This window comes from Amblyomma maculatum, chromosome 1, assembly GCF_055883805.1.
Source record: "Amblyomma maculatum isolate TAMU_Amacu chromosome 1, ASM5588380v1, whole genome shotgun sequence".
Classification (NCBI taxonomy): domain Eukaryota; kingdom Metazoa; phylum Arthropoda; class Arachnida; order Ixodida; family Ixodidae; genus Amblyomma; species Amblyomma maculatum.
In genome coordinates, this window is record NC_139344.1 from 332,768,390 (window position 1) to 332,783,757 (window position 15,368).

Genomic DNA, 15,368 nt, shown 5'->3' on the forward strand with positions numbered 1-15,368 from the left:
TGAAGGAAGACTGCCGAGGAGGTAAATCTTTTTAACGTGTCAATGCTGTGGGTGAAATGAGATGGGAAGAAATAATGCGAATGGAAATAAAATTTGTGCTGATAACAAAATAAAAGTGAAGAATCTGTGATGAAAGCAGCACTGAAGCCACTGTGACTTTAGCAGGTCCCGTGTACATACTGAGTGCGCATGAATGTGCAGACACCGCCACCTATATACCGGCCCACATTATTTAACGAGCAGCAGTTATGCGCTATATGTTTTTCGACACGTGATTCTAACTAATATTTTGTCAGTCTGAAGTGTATGATTGGTGGCCTTATCTGATCGCTCTTCAGCAGGAACAAATTCTTCCTACTATACTCCGCTAAACCCATTTATGTCCCAACAAACAGGCAAGCACAATGGCGTCTTTCGATGCCACCTCGCGCATGAACACGCATATCTCCTAATGATCTTGTCCGCACACGACTGGCGAGTGCGACCTCGCTCAAGGTGCGCGTTGACTTGGACGCTTGTTCGCTGAAGTAATCAGGCCGTGTTTATTATAACGTGTGGCACATGATGACCTCTATGGCTCTTTCATGTTGCACTGTCGTCGCAAATACGAGGCGCGTTCTCAAAATGGCACTGCACTGCGCAGCATAAAACAGAGCATATACAGTGCCACTAGCAACGCTTCGATAGCGCATGCGTAGCTCAACGCACCCGACAGAGCGCTTGAGCGTCGTACACGCCCCAGTACGACTCCGTCTGCTTCGTCAATGAAGAGCAGACGACATAAAACATCTTCGATTGCCTCTGGTAATCATGCGCCATCAAATGTGATGAGAGCCGTGGCTTCTGGAAGCTGCCAAGCAGTGGAAAGAGGTTTGGCTCCATCAGAGAGCTTCATTATCTTGCAAACAGAGCCCTTGGTATGTGAAGGTTTAATTGACACAAGCAGCACAGTTTTTACGCTCTGGCTGCGGTCAGTCTGCCGTATAACTTCCATAGCGCTGTGCGGGAAACTAGGCGCAAGAAGCGTGGTCGGACGGCTGTGATGTATCAGTGTCTCCGAGTGCACACCCGCGCATTGACTTACGAGGTGTGCGTGCCCCGCCTCAGCGAACAGCGGTCGATAAAAATAAGAAGAGAAGATTGCCTTACGAAGAACGCGCGGTGTCTATGAGCTGACCTACTCTCGATTCTCACGTGTGATAGGGCTGCGAAGAGGCATGTACATAACCGAAGGCGGAACTCAACGCCTCTTTAAACGCTTTCGGGAAACCCGTTTCCTTTCTTTCTTTCTAAAGATTCTCGCGAAATACTCAGCCAGGTTAATGAGTGGAGAAAAAAAAAACTATTTTTCGATCGACATGATTACAAGGACCGGTCGGTGAAAGTCCCAACATTTAGGAGAGTCAGTGTGTGAGCCCATTAAGTTTAAATGAGGTTTCAGATAGAGCCGAAGCGCAGGCGCGCGAAAATGATATTGTGTTTCTTTTTAGCTGAAGGATATGCTTCGTTACGAAGCGCGAGCCAGCGATTGTTACGATACCCTAGTTACGAATAAACGAAAAAAATCAGTCAGGCATTGGTTCGAGTTGTGATAACCTGGCTTGTAGTTGAACACTTTTTAAGTTTAATTCATCACCGTCATCATCAATCTATGTCCAATCTCCAATATCCATGCACTGAGCGTTGTCTTATGTAAGCTGTTCTTGCTCTGTGTTTGCAAGTTTTCTGTCATCCGCCCACTTGACTCTCTTACGCCCTATGACGCACTTGTCGTCTCGTGAAATCCTTTACGTTCAGTTGTTGCACTGCAATCCTTGTCTGTGCCGATTTAGACTCGGTTTTGACTAGAATACGATGAGCTTGCGTTTCTTCCCTGATCCGCTCTGCTCATTTGTGCCCCTCAGCGTTACAGTTGTCGTTTTCCTTCACACGGCTTGCTGCGCTGTCCCCAAATTTAAGCCATTTCACTGGCCTTTACAAAGTTACAAATTACTCACCTCATATAGGTAATTTACCCCATCACGAATACTAATGAATTTCTCACTTCTGTACCGCAACGATGCTATAGGAAAAAAGAAAGAATAACTGAAAAGATGAGCCCCTCGAAACGATCGTTAGCCTCAAGGCGATAGTTTCAGTGAGGCGTCTAAGTCGCCAGTGAAGTGAAAAGAAGTCGCTGTCTCTAGAAGTAATCACCAGTTATCTCCAAATTGCGTGTAAGCTAAACACTGCACAGTGTTCGCCTGATGCACCCGATACAACGATTGCACCATTCTGTCGCTGCGAGGGTAACATTCTGCGTTGTCTTCAGGCTCGTAAAGTTAAGGAAACAGCCCCTGCGCCGCGTTCCTCGATAGCGCATTGATATATATTGCACGCCTCGAGCAGGCATTCCCGATAAGCCTTTCGCGTGCTAACGCCTTCCGCCGTGGAACGCACGTGTCTGGCATAAGCAAACTGCCAAGCGCTCCGCCCAGCTCGAGTACAGGAAGGAGTTAAATTGCTCCGCAGTTTACTCACCGCGCTGGATGCCAAACGGCGTAAACACGCGTATGCAACAACGAGAGCACATGCATGTCGCCGAAGGCTCTGCAGGCTACGTGCGGGAACCGTATTAACGCGGATTAAGGCCGGCTCTTTCTGAGGAATCACGCGCATGTTTCGTCAAATGTCCCTATAGACTGCACAGTGATGTGCTGACAGGAAAATCTCACTTTATTTCGGGAATTTCAAGCAGTAAAATTTGCCAAAAAGGAATTTTACGGGTTTAAAAGAGAATCAGGAGCCGAAATCTGTTTGCTTCTTCTTATTCTTCTTCTTCTTCTTTTTTTTTTTTTTTTTTTTTTTTGCAAATTGAAGCAGTTTTAAAGCTTATGCGAGAGAAGAAAAAAAAAAAGAAACAAGTCTGAAAAAGGGAATTTCGGGTGTAGCTGAGCAAAATTTTAGTTGCTTCATCAAGTTTAACACACCGCGCAGGGCCTGTTTTCGAGCGGTATGTTGGGTATTTACGGCGCTTATGAAGTCAGCATGGAGGTGCGGACAAGTCCTGCGCGTTTTAAAGCGATTTTAGCTTTCGTGGTTTGTAATGCGCTATTACCAGATTCTAACGATGATCCTCCGGCCTCGTCATTTGTGACTAATTTTGTAACTGCGAAACTATAGATTCAGACGATGTATGAAATAAGCATGCTGATATCAGAAGGCGATATTTTTACATCAATATGCGCATTTGAACATTTCGTGATCATTTAGAAGCCACTAGAGAGAACTTTTTGTCAGTTGACATGCAGTGCGATTTCTTTTTCACGTTGCAGTGATCAGATTGCTACTCATCGCGCAATGTAGCCATTATATCTAGTCTGTCAAATCTGCATTTTTTTTCTTCTTGCGCTGCACAGCTAGTGCGATTTACAAAACCAAAATATGAACCTCGGTCCTGTCGCCCAGATCGAATTCTTGCTGTATGTGACGAGATTAACTGAAGCGCTGGACTTAACCGACATTTTATTGGTACGGTATGCTGGGGTTAACGTCCCGAAAAGCTAATGCATTAACCGTAGTTCAGTCTTTTTATGCAAGGGCATGACTTCTCTATTTTATTCTAGAAAACTAAAAACAAAAACAAATCAACGACAGGCAATGAATAGGATGCGTGAAATTTGCGTTTGCAGGTTCGCTTTCACATTTCGTTCTTGCCGTTTCGGTTTTACATATTTTCACTTTGACATAAAATTATCAACTTTGGCGCCGAGAGTTGATAAAGTTGCCGAGAACTCCGGGATGTCGCACCGTAGTTGAGTTGTTCGCGCATTTGAAGCTTGTAGACCTTCAGACGGTATACAGTAAGGCGGCGTTTATTTCCTCAAAATCAAATTTTACTGTGCCGGAGTACCCGGGTTCGATCGCGACCGTGGCGGCTGCGTTTCTATGGGGGCGAAACGAAGAGGCGTCCGTGTGCTGTGCGATGTCAGCGCACGTTAAAGATCCCCAGGTGGTCGAAATTACTCCGTAGCCCTCCACTACGGCTCCTCTTTCTCCCTTTCCACTTTAACTCCCATCGTCCTCCCCTCCCTTACGGCGCGGCGCGGTTCAGGTGTCCACAGAAACAAGTGTGACAGATACTGTGCCTTTCCCTTTCTGTGAACCAATTATTATTATTATCCCAGCGGCCTCCGCATGAATACGCGACGCAGAACAAATGGATGAAAGGAGATGAAGACAGTGATAACCAAGCAAACTTGAGAGACTGCCTGCATCCACTCGAATCCAGCTCGGCGTTAAGTATGGCATGGTATGGCAAGTTTGTTTTGCTGGTCTCTCACGTGGACAGTAAAGTTCAGAGTTTTTTACGCTGAGCAGTTTTACTCCTCCGAGTCCCTTTCTCTTGAGCCACGGACTGCTGCGGTTTGCGATATGGTACTTTACTGCCATCACAGTAAAAGAAGAAAAGGCTTCGAAACGTGAGTAGGTAACGAGGATGGAAGGAGGCGGAAATGTTTACGCGCCTAAAAGATACTCTCGGTGTGCTTGAATCTGCACTAATGCGGTAATTTGAGCAGCGCCCGATCTCGAACTAGGGAGGAAGGAGAGATGTACGCCGCCGCCGAGTTTGCCGTGGCAGCAATTAAGAGCGCTCGAAGGCGCGCCGGGTCACTGCGCGCATAATAACGGTTTCTCTCGCAGTCGCGGACAACGCCGGCCCGATTTTCACGCAGCGCCATGTCCGATATCCCTCGCCGCGCAATGTCCGGTCCGCGAGAGCACAACGCGGCTTTCTCTTTCGTCGAAGGAGAGACCAACTTGAGGCACAGATCGGGGCCGAATGAGTGCCCTTTGTTCGAGCGGGAACAACCATGCAGACTTGGGGACAACTGAAGCGAGTCGGCGTGGATAGCTAGAGTAGTCGGGGCGAATCGGGTTGGCCTAGTCGACGCGCTATGTTTATTAGAGCTTGCGACGCACTTTTCAGGACGCTGTCGCGCGCTGTAGGCATCTGTCCGGGTGGCCTTTTCATTCAAGCTGTACCATACCCCCTTGTTATTGTTGTAGAATGAGCTTGTATAGCGCGGTCTAACTTGCATGCGGTTGGAATGTGTGGCGTGTATGTGTCGTACGGCTGCCGAAGGTTTTGCGCGCGACTAGCTGTGTTGCACAGCTTTGTCGTAAACGTCAAATTTCAACTAATTGTAGCGATATCATGGCTAGCTGCTGACAGGTCCCGAAGCTGTCTTGATCACATGAGTCCGTCATATCACTCTAGTGTGTCCCATTTTGTGCCTGTGATATTTTTTCAGTCAAGACCGGAGCAGACTGCTAGTAGGGCACAACCTGAATCGAACGGACTGCCATTTCCTGCAACTTTACAGTGACTAGATGCGACCACATTCCGGCTTCTATAGTCGGTGAAGAGAATTACGAAGAAGACCAATACGAGGAGGACGGCGTGATTGTATGATATGGAAGGGTCGATTAAATGAGGTTCATATATATGGAGAACTTAGATTTTATAAGTGTCGAGTCAAGTTACTTTCTTTATTCAGGCGTGAACTGCGTAGAACAACACAACAGAGCCGAAGCAGGCTGACCAGTCTGATCGGTGAAACTGCGCACAGTACAGTCCAACGTTACTACAGTGTGTGTGTGTGTGTGTGTGTGTGTGTGTGTGTGTGTGTGTGTGTGTGTGTGTGTGTGTGTGTGTGTGTGTGTGTGTGTGTGTGTGTGTGTGTGTGTGTGTGTGTGTGTGTGTGTGTGTGTGTGTGTGTGTGTGTGTGTGTGTGTGTGTGTGTGTGTGTGTGTGTGTGTGTGTGTGTGTGTGTGTGTGTGTGTGTGTGTGTGTGTGTGTGTGTGTGTGTGTGTGTGTGTGTGTGTGTGTGTGTGTAAAGAGGCTGTACCACTTTTTTTCTTTATAGTAACGTTGGGCTGTACTGCGCCCAATTTCAACGATGATGTGTACCGAATGCAGTGGCGGGACGGACGGCCACGACGCATCTAAAACTTAAAAGCCCATCTTTGAGCTTGCTCAAAATTAAAAAAAGCCTGTATATGTCTACAAATGTATAGACGTTATTTGCCAATCCTCAGATTTTTCTATTGGAATAAATAAGTGGGGCGGGTAGGGATATGTTTTTGCCGTAACCGCATAACAAAAGTGTCAGTGACGTCACCGCTCCGGGATTACCCGATCATATATATCTGACCAATGCAAATGACATGTTACCAGGATCGCATGGTAATGAACAAGAGAATTCCGCGGGTAGTCATAAAATTTAAGTTAAGATAAGGTGTTCTTGGGAGAAGAATGGGGGATTAGCAAAGTATATCACCCTCACTTCGTTCCAGATGAAGCGCATAAATATCTTGCGGAGTTGTTTTTTCTTTGTCTTGTTTTACTGACACACAAGCGCCAAATTATCCTCTGTGCAACTCACTGAGGACCCCTTGGACCCGGAAGTAGCACAGCTTTCCATTTTGTGTTGGTTGGCTATATTCCTGTTCGTTCTGTCTTAAGCACGCACAAATCGCTGCGAGAAATGCGCTTGGGCGCGGCTTTGTGTAGCAGATGCAGCTGTTGCAGTAGCAAGAAAATCCCAACCTGGCGGAAGCCTGTGTATACGCACTTCCTGCACCCCCTAAGCTACCACGTACGCAATTATGCATCGATACAGTGTCGTCCGCTCCAAATTCCGGCGTCGCGCTGCTATAAATACGCTCCTTGGGAAGCGCACGTGTTACTTTTCCTGTACGCATTGCAGGGCGGGACCCTGTTATCGCTTTAGTGGCGACATGATTACTTTCCTGCCAGTATAATTATGTGCCCGGACACGTGCCAACACAGACTCTGTGTATACCTATAGAGTACCTACTTTGCAACAGACTATAGCGAGATCGCCTGAAGCTGTTTGTGTGCGTTTTCCTTTGATTATAGAGCAGTAAAGGAATTTCAAGGCTTCTCAAAGCACAAAGTTTAGTTCTTTTCAAGTCTCCAGTTTCTTTTTTTTTTTTTTAAGTAATATGAAGGGAGCGTTGACCAGACAGTCGTTCAGGGTCTCATGTAGGATCACGGAGACGAAACGGATGAGAGCACGCGCGCATGCGCACAGAGTGCTTGCCAGTTACAGCGTCGTCTGCCAAGGAGTCCAATGCAGGACCGCAACAGATGGGATGTTTGAATATTCTGAGAGAATACGTTTCGAGAAAAACGTTGTATACGTTTTTCAAACTGCACGCTGAACGTCATCCGGAGCGGAAGCCTTTGTCAGGCTCTGTAGCTTTTAGCTTTCGCTCCGGCTTTCTGTAATAAAGAAAGAAAGAAAGAAAGAAAGAAAGAAAGAAAGAAAGAAAGAAAGAAAGAAAGAAAGAAAGAAAGAAAGAAAGAAAGAAAGAAAGAAAGAAAGAAAGAAAGAAAGAAAGAAAGAAAGAAAGAAAGAAAGAAAGAAAGAAAGAAAGAAAGAAAGAAAGAAAGAAAGAAAGAAAGAAAGAAAGAAAGAATCTGCTGAGATAAGACACTACCCCTGCTCCAGCAGATTGCTCCCACGCACAAGGAGCGCGTGTAACGCACGCGAAGACTGCTTGAAAAATACAACTTCTTACAAAGTAAAGACGGTCAGCGAGTTCGCATCGCTCGCGCGCAAGTGTCCGAGCACTGTCCACAAATGCGCGCAGGCATTTGTGGGCAGTGCTCGGACACTTGCGCGCGAGCGATGCGAACTCGTTGACCGTCTTTACTTTGTAAATAATGTACAAAACTCCCCTGTCCTTTCTTCCTATCGCTCCCCTCTCTACTTCCCCTTGCTATCCTCTCCCTATCCCCTTTTCCTTCCCGCCGGCCGCAGCTCAAGTGCTTCAGTTTGTTAGATAGCAGTTGCCGCGGCCGGCAATACTCTTTTCCTTCTTTTTGATTATTTAAAAAAAAAAATAATAATAAATCAACCACTACCCCCACCACCACCACCACCACCAACGGACAAGACGGGAATATTATTTAACTTGATTTTATGAAGTGTTGTCTTTCAGCGCTGACTGTCCGGCAGCTATGCTTCAACTAGTCTGCGAGCATCCTCCTGCAAGATAAATTACGTCACCTGTTGCGCATTCCAGAAGCAAAGCAAAGCGTTCCATCATGCATCTTTGGTTTGGAGTGCAACTATATTAAGGAAAGTCTCGCGTGCGCCGCAGATTGCACGTCCTCTTCCTCGTGGCTTGCGCAGATTACCATTGGCCCACTTATAGTTGTCCGTACGATGGGGCGATGATTGCAGGGCAGCATTACCTTTATGACTCTCTCAGATATCGGAGCGCGGGGTTCCGCCTATAAGCAATAGGGAATGCGCGACTTCCTTTTCGTTTCGCTCGTCTTCGATGGTAATGAGCACGCCACACCGAGCTCGCTCGGAGTACCTCCGTTTCGTGGTGGCAACTTTTGCCCGTTATAAAGCCAAAGAGCAACAGGCATCTTGACTAGACCGTTAGCGATACACACAAGACAGGCGCATTGGTCCAATGCCTCAAATAATCAACCAAACAATTAAGAGCGTTGGCAAAAATCGATGCTATAGCGCGTAACATTTCATTGCTAGTAGAACGACGTGCATCGATTCATGATGTCACAACGAGAAAGAGGGGAGGGGCATTGATCGCGCTGATTGCGGTTCTGTGGCTGTATACTAAACGGTTAATTTCGGATGTTTATCTGCTTTCGCATAACTTATGGGTATAAAGTAACAGGTGATAACGTATTCCCTTTCATATTACAGCTATATACATAGCAAAAAAAAAAAAACGCAACAACAATTACCTTCCCACTAAAATAAAAGCAACACAGCATGTATTTGTAGGAGGCATCTGTAGCCACTGCAAGTGAAAGCACTAAATACTTGTTCGGCTCCTCATGCATGGCGTCTTGCTTACGCGAAAGGCAACCCAGTGTCGATCGTTCTGGACGACCCGCGTCGATCGCAGAGCCACACAGCGGGAAAACAATAATTTTGTGGGCGTTACCGTTGTGCTTTTTTCACGCCACTTGCTTACGTTCAAACGCATGAGCTGATCGGATACAATTAATGTGATGCTGTTGTTGTTGTTGTGGCTGTAGGAAGAAGGAAAAGAAAATACACGGGCCTACTACTGGCTCTGTAGCTGAGTCACCTCCGCTGCCTGATTGATTTATAGGAAGGGAAAGGCGCGGTAACTGTCTCACTTGTTTTCTGTGGACACCTCAACCCCGCCGTAAGGGAATGGAGGAAGTGGAAAGAGAGAAAGAGGAGCCGTAGTGGAGGGCTACGAGGTAATTTCGACCACCTGGGGATATTTTAACGTGCGCTGACATCGCACAGCACACGGACGCCTCTTCGTTTCGCCTCCATCGAAACGCAGCCGCCGAGGTCTGGTTCGAACCCGGGTACTCCGGCACAGTCACCTCCGCTGCCTTACTGATTTATTTATAGGAAAGGAAAGGCGCGGTAACTGTCTCACTTGTTTTTTGTGGACACCGCTACCGCGCCGTAAGGGAAGGTAGGAAGGTGGGAGTGAAAGTGGAAAGAGAGAAAGAGGAGCCGTAGTGGAGGGCTACGGAGTAATTTCGACCACCTGTTGATCTTTAACGTGCGCTGACATCGCACAGCACACGGACGCCACTTCGTTTCGCCTCCATCGAAGCGCAGCCGCCGAGGTCGGGTTCGAACCCGGGTACTCCGGCACAGTAGTCGGGCGTCTTACCACTGCACCACCCCGGCGGGGCACCTCCGCTGCCTCGTGTGGACAGAAGAGAATATAGAGAAGAAAGAAACAGAAAAGGGAGAGAAAGACGCGCGCCGGCCAACAACAGCCGTCATCCACCACCTAAGTGGTGGCAGGTGCAATGACGGCCTACAACAGATAAAAGTTCGGCGGCTGGCTAGTGCCCGCCGCAAGCGGCGTTGACCTACCGTCCCAGCCTCGTAAGGCTAGGAACGAACTAAAACGTAACGCTCTAAAACGACAAAGACCTGAAAGTCGTACTATACGCTTTTTTCATTCCGAAATTATTTTTTTTTTATTTTAATTCGTGATTGCCTGAGCGTTCGAACGAAGAATACACTGATTTCTTATCACGTCAACAATACTCGGCTTCTCCTGCTTAACAGCGCACAACAAAGGGTAAAAAGGTAAAGGTAACTTTCAAAAGCGTGGCTTGGTTTTTGTTTATGCTTAGTGATTTAAGTGATGTGAGGATATAAGCCAGATATGGTGGATTATATGCAGTTATTTTTCTCAGGAAATGCGCCAAGCGACCGTAGCAAATTCTCCTCAAATAAGACTAAGGGCACTGCGTGTACAATACCAACAAAAATTTATTGACTAAACTCGCCGTGGGCATCGCCGTTAACTCGAATTCAAATCGACGCATGCCGTTGCAAGGCATGGGCTCTGGCGGGTGAAGCAGCCGTTGGCAACAAGGGTTTGGGCGGCTAGATTATTTGCTGCGCGTTTTTCTAAAACCTGGCTGAATGGGTGACAGTGACACTGATTCACTGAGCGAACGAAACAAGCAGAGAAACAGTTTCTGTTATAAATATCGCGTTGATGCCCTTCAAAGGAAAGCGGGCAATGTTCCCGCAGTGTTTTGTTGCCTCACGCTATACTCACCGAGGTTCTACGCACAGAATTAAGTTTCTCAACAATGCGGCCTTTACAAAAGACGGTAAGGAAATAGAAACAGGGGGGTATCTCATGTGGGTCACTCCTCGCATTCGTAGCTGCATACAAGTACGCTTGGACATCGAACACTATAGGGTCTTTCGGCACTTCAATTCGGACAGCACCCAAAATAAAACACGGCGCTGCCTCCTGTGCATCCGCTGTCACGGATCCGTTTCTAAGGGCACGCAAAACCCGCAACCACACTGCGAATGCGTTCATGGCGAATCATTTCCACGACCTCTTTCTCACTCTCTTGATTTCCACAGCACAATGAGACTCACTTCGACGAGATATGGCATCCTCGACGTTGCACGGCTATCTCCGCGTGTAGGTCGCAGAGCCGACCGCAGGCGTAGCCGGCATGCACGTCAGTGAATGTACGAAGCGGCGCCGCCACACGACCACGGCCCATCTTCGTCCTACAGAGGAGACTGCCGAATAACACCGCCGATTTGCCAATCACCCTTGCACGCAACGCCACGTTTTGTTATTACCCACTCACTGGCAGCGAACAGCTTGCTCCTACACAGCTTACACCACCATGCGGGTCACTTCAAGAGACGGGCGGCGCTCGTGGTGACCACAAACACACGCGCGCTCGCACGCATTCAATCCGTTTTCAACAATGCCTAATGCCTCCCACAACAACGATACCGGTCGTACCTCTCGGTTTTGAAAAGTCCGGTCGCGAGCGAGCACGCTGCGGCCAAGCCAGTTGACGCAACCCTAGAACGAACATGCAAGCCGACGGAATGGAATGTCGTGGTCCCCTGTTGGAGTCACGTCGCTCGTGTGAGGGCGCTAGGTGCGCTAGCCATGGCGATAGCGAAAATGGCTAGCATCCTACGTCCCGACGTCCGCGGTGGATCTAGGGGCGTCCCTGACAACGTCCACCCCTCCCTCCGACTCCCACTGTCCTTCTTCGTAACTGCAGCGGGCAGCAGAAAGCAAAGAATAAGTGAAATAAAATAGCAAGACCAACAAAAGCGATTCGCCTACGACGGCGCCGGGCATAAACGCAAACTCAAAGCGCCAGTCGCCCAGCGACCGCACGGATAGTAGGCGGGAGAATGATCGCCTGGTATACGGCGGTGCGTGCTCTGACTGGGCGTCGCCCCCTCTGACGACCGTAATGTGCACAACGGCAGTTAGGCTTTTTACCATTCGCGGCATGGCCTCGCGAGAGGATGGACTGTCGACTCTCTCTTGCTCGAGAGCACGGGGCGACGGTGATTTGTATTCGTTGCAAGCCGTTAGCCGTGATGGCAGCGGAAGCCGTGCCTATCCTGCCTGCCAGCCGCGGGTTACGATCTGTATTCACCGAGGACGTGCAGGAGCGGTTAGCGGAACACTGCGAAGCCGACCGGGTGCCCTGATTAAGTAGCGTTGTTTATTTTCCGCGTTAGCTACAGAGCACCTCCGTGAAACGCAGTGGCCGCCTGTGTCGTGGGAGACTGCACTGCCGCAGCTGCCGAAAGGAAGGGCGCCGAGTCTAAAAGGTTGTTGCACATTTCGCACTCAAGATGCTTCGCCTGTAGCTGGCCAGCATATCGGCAGGCCGAAGCTTGATTTGTTTTGTTCTTTTTTTATATACGACATGGTATTATTAGAATCAGTTGCCACCCCTTCTCGTTTGTGTTACTGATATTATGCACCGTTACTGACTTACGGCTGTTACTGTTACTGACTGCGAAAGCAAACTCTATTTGATATGTTCCCTGCCTTTATGCGGATGATTCATGCCGTGCTTCTGTCCATGCCAATGTATTTTGTGCGTGGACTCGGGGTATAGTTCGGTTTGTTCGCGGCAAATGTTTACTTAAGAGGAGGGGACGGTCCGCGTCAACTGTAAATCAGATATTGAACGCCGGTTACCACCAACATCGCAGAATGTGCCATGTGAATGAAGGTACTATAATGAGATAAATGAGCTGTTTTCATATTAAATTAGTTTTTCTAGTCGTTTATAGTTGAAGCTCCTAATCAACATCGGGAATAAGTTAGGTTTCTTTTTTCTTTTTCTTTTTTTGCAACACCAGAGCTGCTGCACCCTCCTGCCTTCAAGTGGAATCTTGCGTTTAAGTTGCTCCGCTATATTCGTTGCGAAAACCAGTTCAAGAGATAGAGAGAATAGGGAGATTGAATAACAGAGAAAGCGAAAGGGCGAAGAGAAATGTACCAGGCGCCAAACACACCTGTCGAATCGCGTTTCGATGATGACGATATTTCGCGCCCACGACGACCGCATTGTCCAGCGGCGCACTTTCATTAGGCAGTTGGTTTACACTCCCAGGCTGTCGCTCGCGCCACAGTTGAACTTGCTGTAAATTGGCCTGTGATCTCTATGCAGTCCATTGAGAAGGGCACAGTTTCATTTTTTTTTTCATTTCCTTTATTGTGCCCTTATGGCACACAATACAATGCATTAGTGAGTGGAATAGCTAGTATACAATGTATAAACATGAGTAAAAATTCACTAAAATAAACACAACGGAAAGTATTGGAACTATCAATCTCACATCTGGTAATATAAGCACAGGTACAACAGATACGAATACACTGCAATAATAATAATAATAATAATAATAATAATAATAATAATAATAATAATAATAATAATAATAATAATAATAATAATAATAATAATAAGCTTTTCTTTCTCACACATTGTCTGTATGAACAGCATTGGTGATTTTCGAGATCTATTGGAAAAGAGATTTTGGCATAGGCCGACGAAAAATTAACGCAGGCAAATAATTTCCAAGAATGTCGTAAAAGTGCGTTTTCAAGAAGAGCGCGAATGCGGGCTGGTCGCTACATCTTGAGGGTAAAACAGAATAGCAGAGGTAAAGAGAGGGATAGATAGTGCCCGGTGTAATCGAAATGAATTCCCGAAGAGGGTGAATACGGGCTGGTTAGAGCATGCTGACGGTAAAATGGAGGAGCGGAGGCACAACGCCGAATGGGCATATACGTCGTGCCCGATGAAAAATTAATTAATTCCCTTTCTAAATAAGTGGATCGATTATACCCGCCAGTGAAGGCGTTACGCTCTTTCTTGTGCTCTTTCTCTTCTTCAAGACCACTTTTATTTTAATTTCAATGTTATGTGGGGCCAAGGCATGGGCGGCTGTGTAGCAAAAACGGTTATAAGTGAAACGCGAATCATCATGGGAAAGCAAATTAGCAAGATGTGCTCAAAATTACAAAACGGTACAGAAAAATAAAAAATAAAATAAAAGGCGCCCTATGTATTGTGCGTTATAAAGCCGCGAACTCCAAGAACGCAGCTAGGGGGACATGATTCCAACTAGCATTTATGGTCGGCAAAAAGTAACTGCTGCTTTTTGGATGTACGTAATTGCTAAAACGGTGGTTTTTAAGTTGTTTGTTTTTGTTTGTTTGTTTTTTGTCTGTTTTGCGTCTCAGATGGTTTGGTCTCTGAATTTTTCTATTCCTTTTATTCTTGCCTCTCATCTCCACGAACCTAGCCTTCTGTACACAACGGACCGATAGAGGCGCTAGTCTCCAGAAAGCTCTTTTATCTGAAACTATGAAGTCATGAAACTAACGGTTGTAATAAGGAAGGGATTATGCTCACTGACATCCATGTAAGCGCAGCCATAGAGCTACAAAGAAAAGCTGGTTAGCTCAGTTATGGTGCCTAGATCTAGCCACCGTATCTCAGTTCGTTGAGCGACTTCCCTGGGAAGGCGGTGGTCCCGGGTTCGAACCACGAACCAGGACGATTTTACTTTAACTATCAAGATTCTAAGGAAGCTGTTTAGCTTTCCTTGGTAGCCGTATAACTGCGCTTAGGTGGATGTCAATGCGTAATCACTCCCTTGTTACAAATTCTACTCCACCTTGGGGGATTCCCCTAAACTTTGGACTGAAACTAAATTTGATGGAATTGCGCATCACAACTTTGTTTACGATCTAAACTCTCTTCATGATGCCGAAAGTTGTGCTTCCGTATTCATCTTGAAGAAGCAGGGCGAGTGTATTGCCAGGCTGGAAGACAAGCTACGGCGAAGCATAGAGGAGTACCGCTTCCACTACCGGCGGAAACAGGGTGGCCACTCTCTGAAGGCTGCCAAGTTTATCTGCTGGCAACTCCCTGAACCCCTTTCTGTATGCAAACAATTCATTAGGCGATGGGGCAGATGTTCAAGACAGGGCTGTCGGGGGGGCTGCCGATTGACAAGTCATTTGCCAGTGTGAAACAAGATGTCCTGTTTGGACGACTCCCGAGACTTGGGTTAGGTGGGTCAAGGTAGTGGACAGTATAGTGGAGGAAAAGTGCTCTGATTTTAATCTGAAAAGTGCTCTGTGTTTTGAGAGCAAATGGTTCAGTGGCACGTTGTCTTTTAAGTGTGAAATGCTTTAGCTTCCGTTGTGGCGGCCCTGAGGTCACCTCAGGGTTGAAATAGAATGGAGAGCTTAGCACCCGGGCACCGAACGAGATTTAACGAGACAGTGGAACCTCGATTATACGTCCCCCGGTCATGCGACGACCCGCATTTTACAACAAATTTGTGCTGCCCTGGCAGAATCACCACGGAGATAATGTATCAAAAACCTTGATTGTACGACGTAATTTTAGACGGACCCCGCTTCGTACGACAGCTGGCTGCATGGTACCGATTCTGAGCTCCTTCCGTGACTTCTCTCACTACGTCACGCGACAC

The 15,368-nt window shown here is 47.2% G+C and overlaps 1 protein-coding gene across 1 annotated transcript in view; it reads right to left on the reverse strand.

Annotated features, from left to right (window-relative positions):
* The window catches only part of LOC146207443 (uncharacterized), a 99,019-nt gene that overhangs the window by 53,574 nt on the left and 30,077 nt on the right, over window positions 1-15,368 (reverse strand). The gene's annotated exons all lie outside the window — the stretch shown is intronic.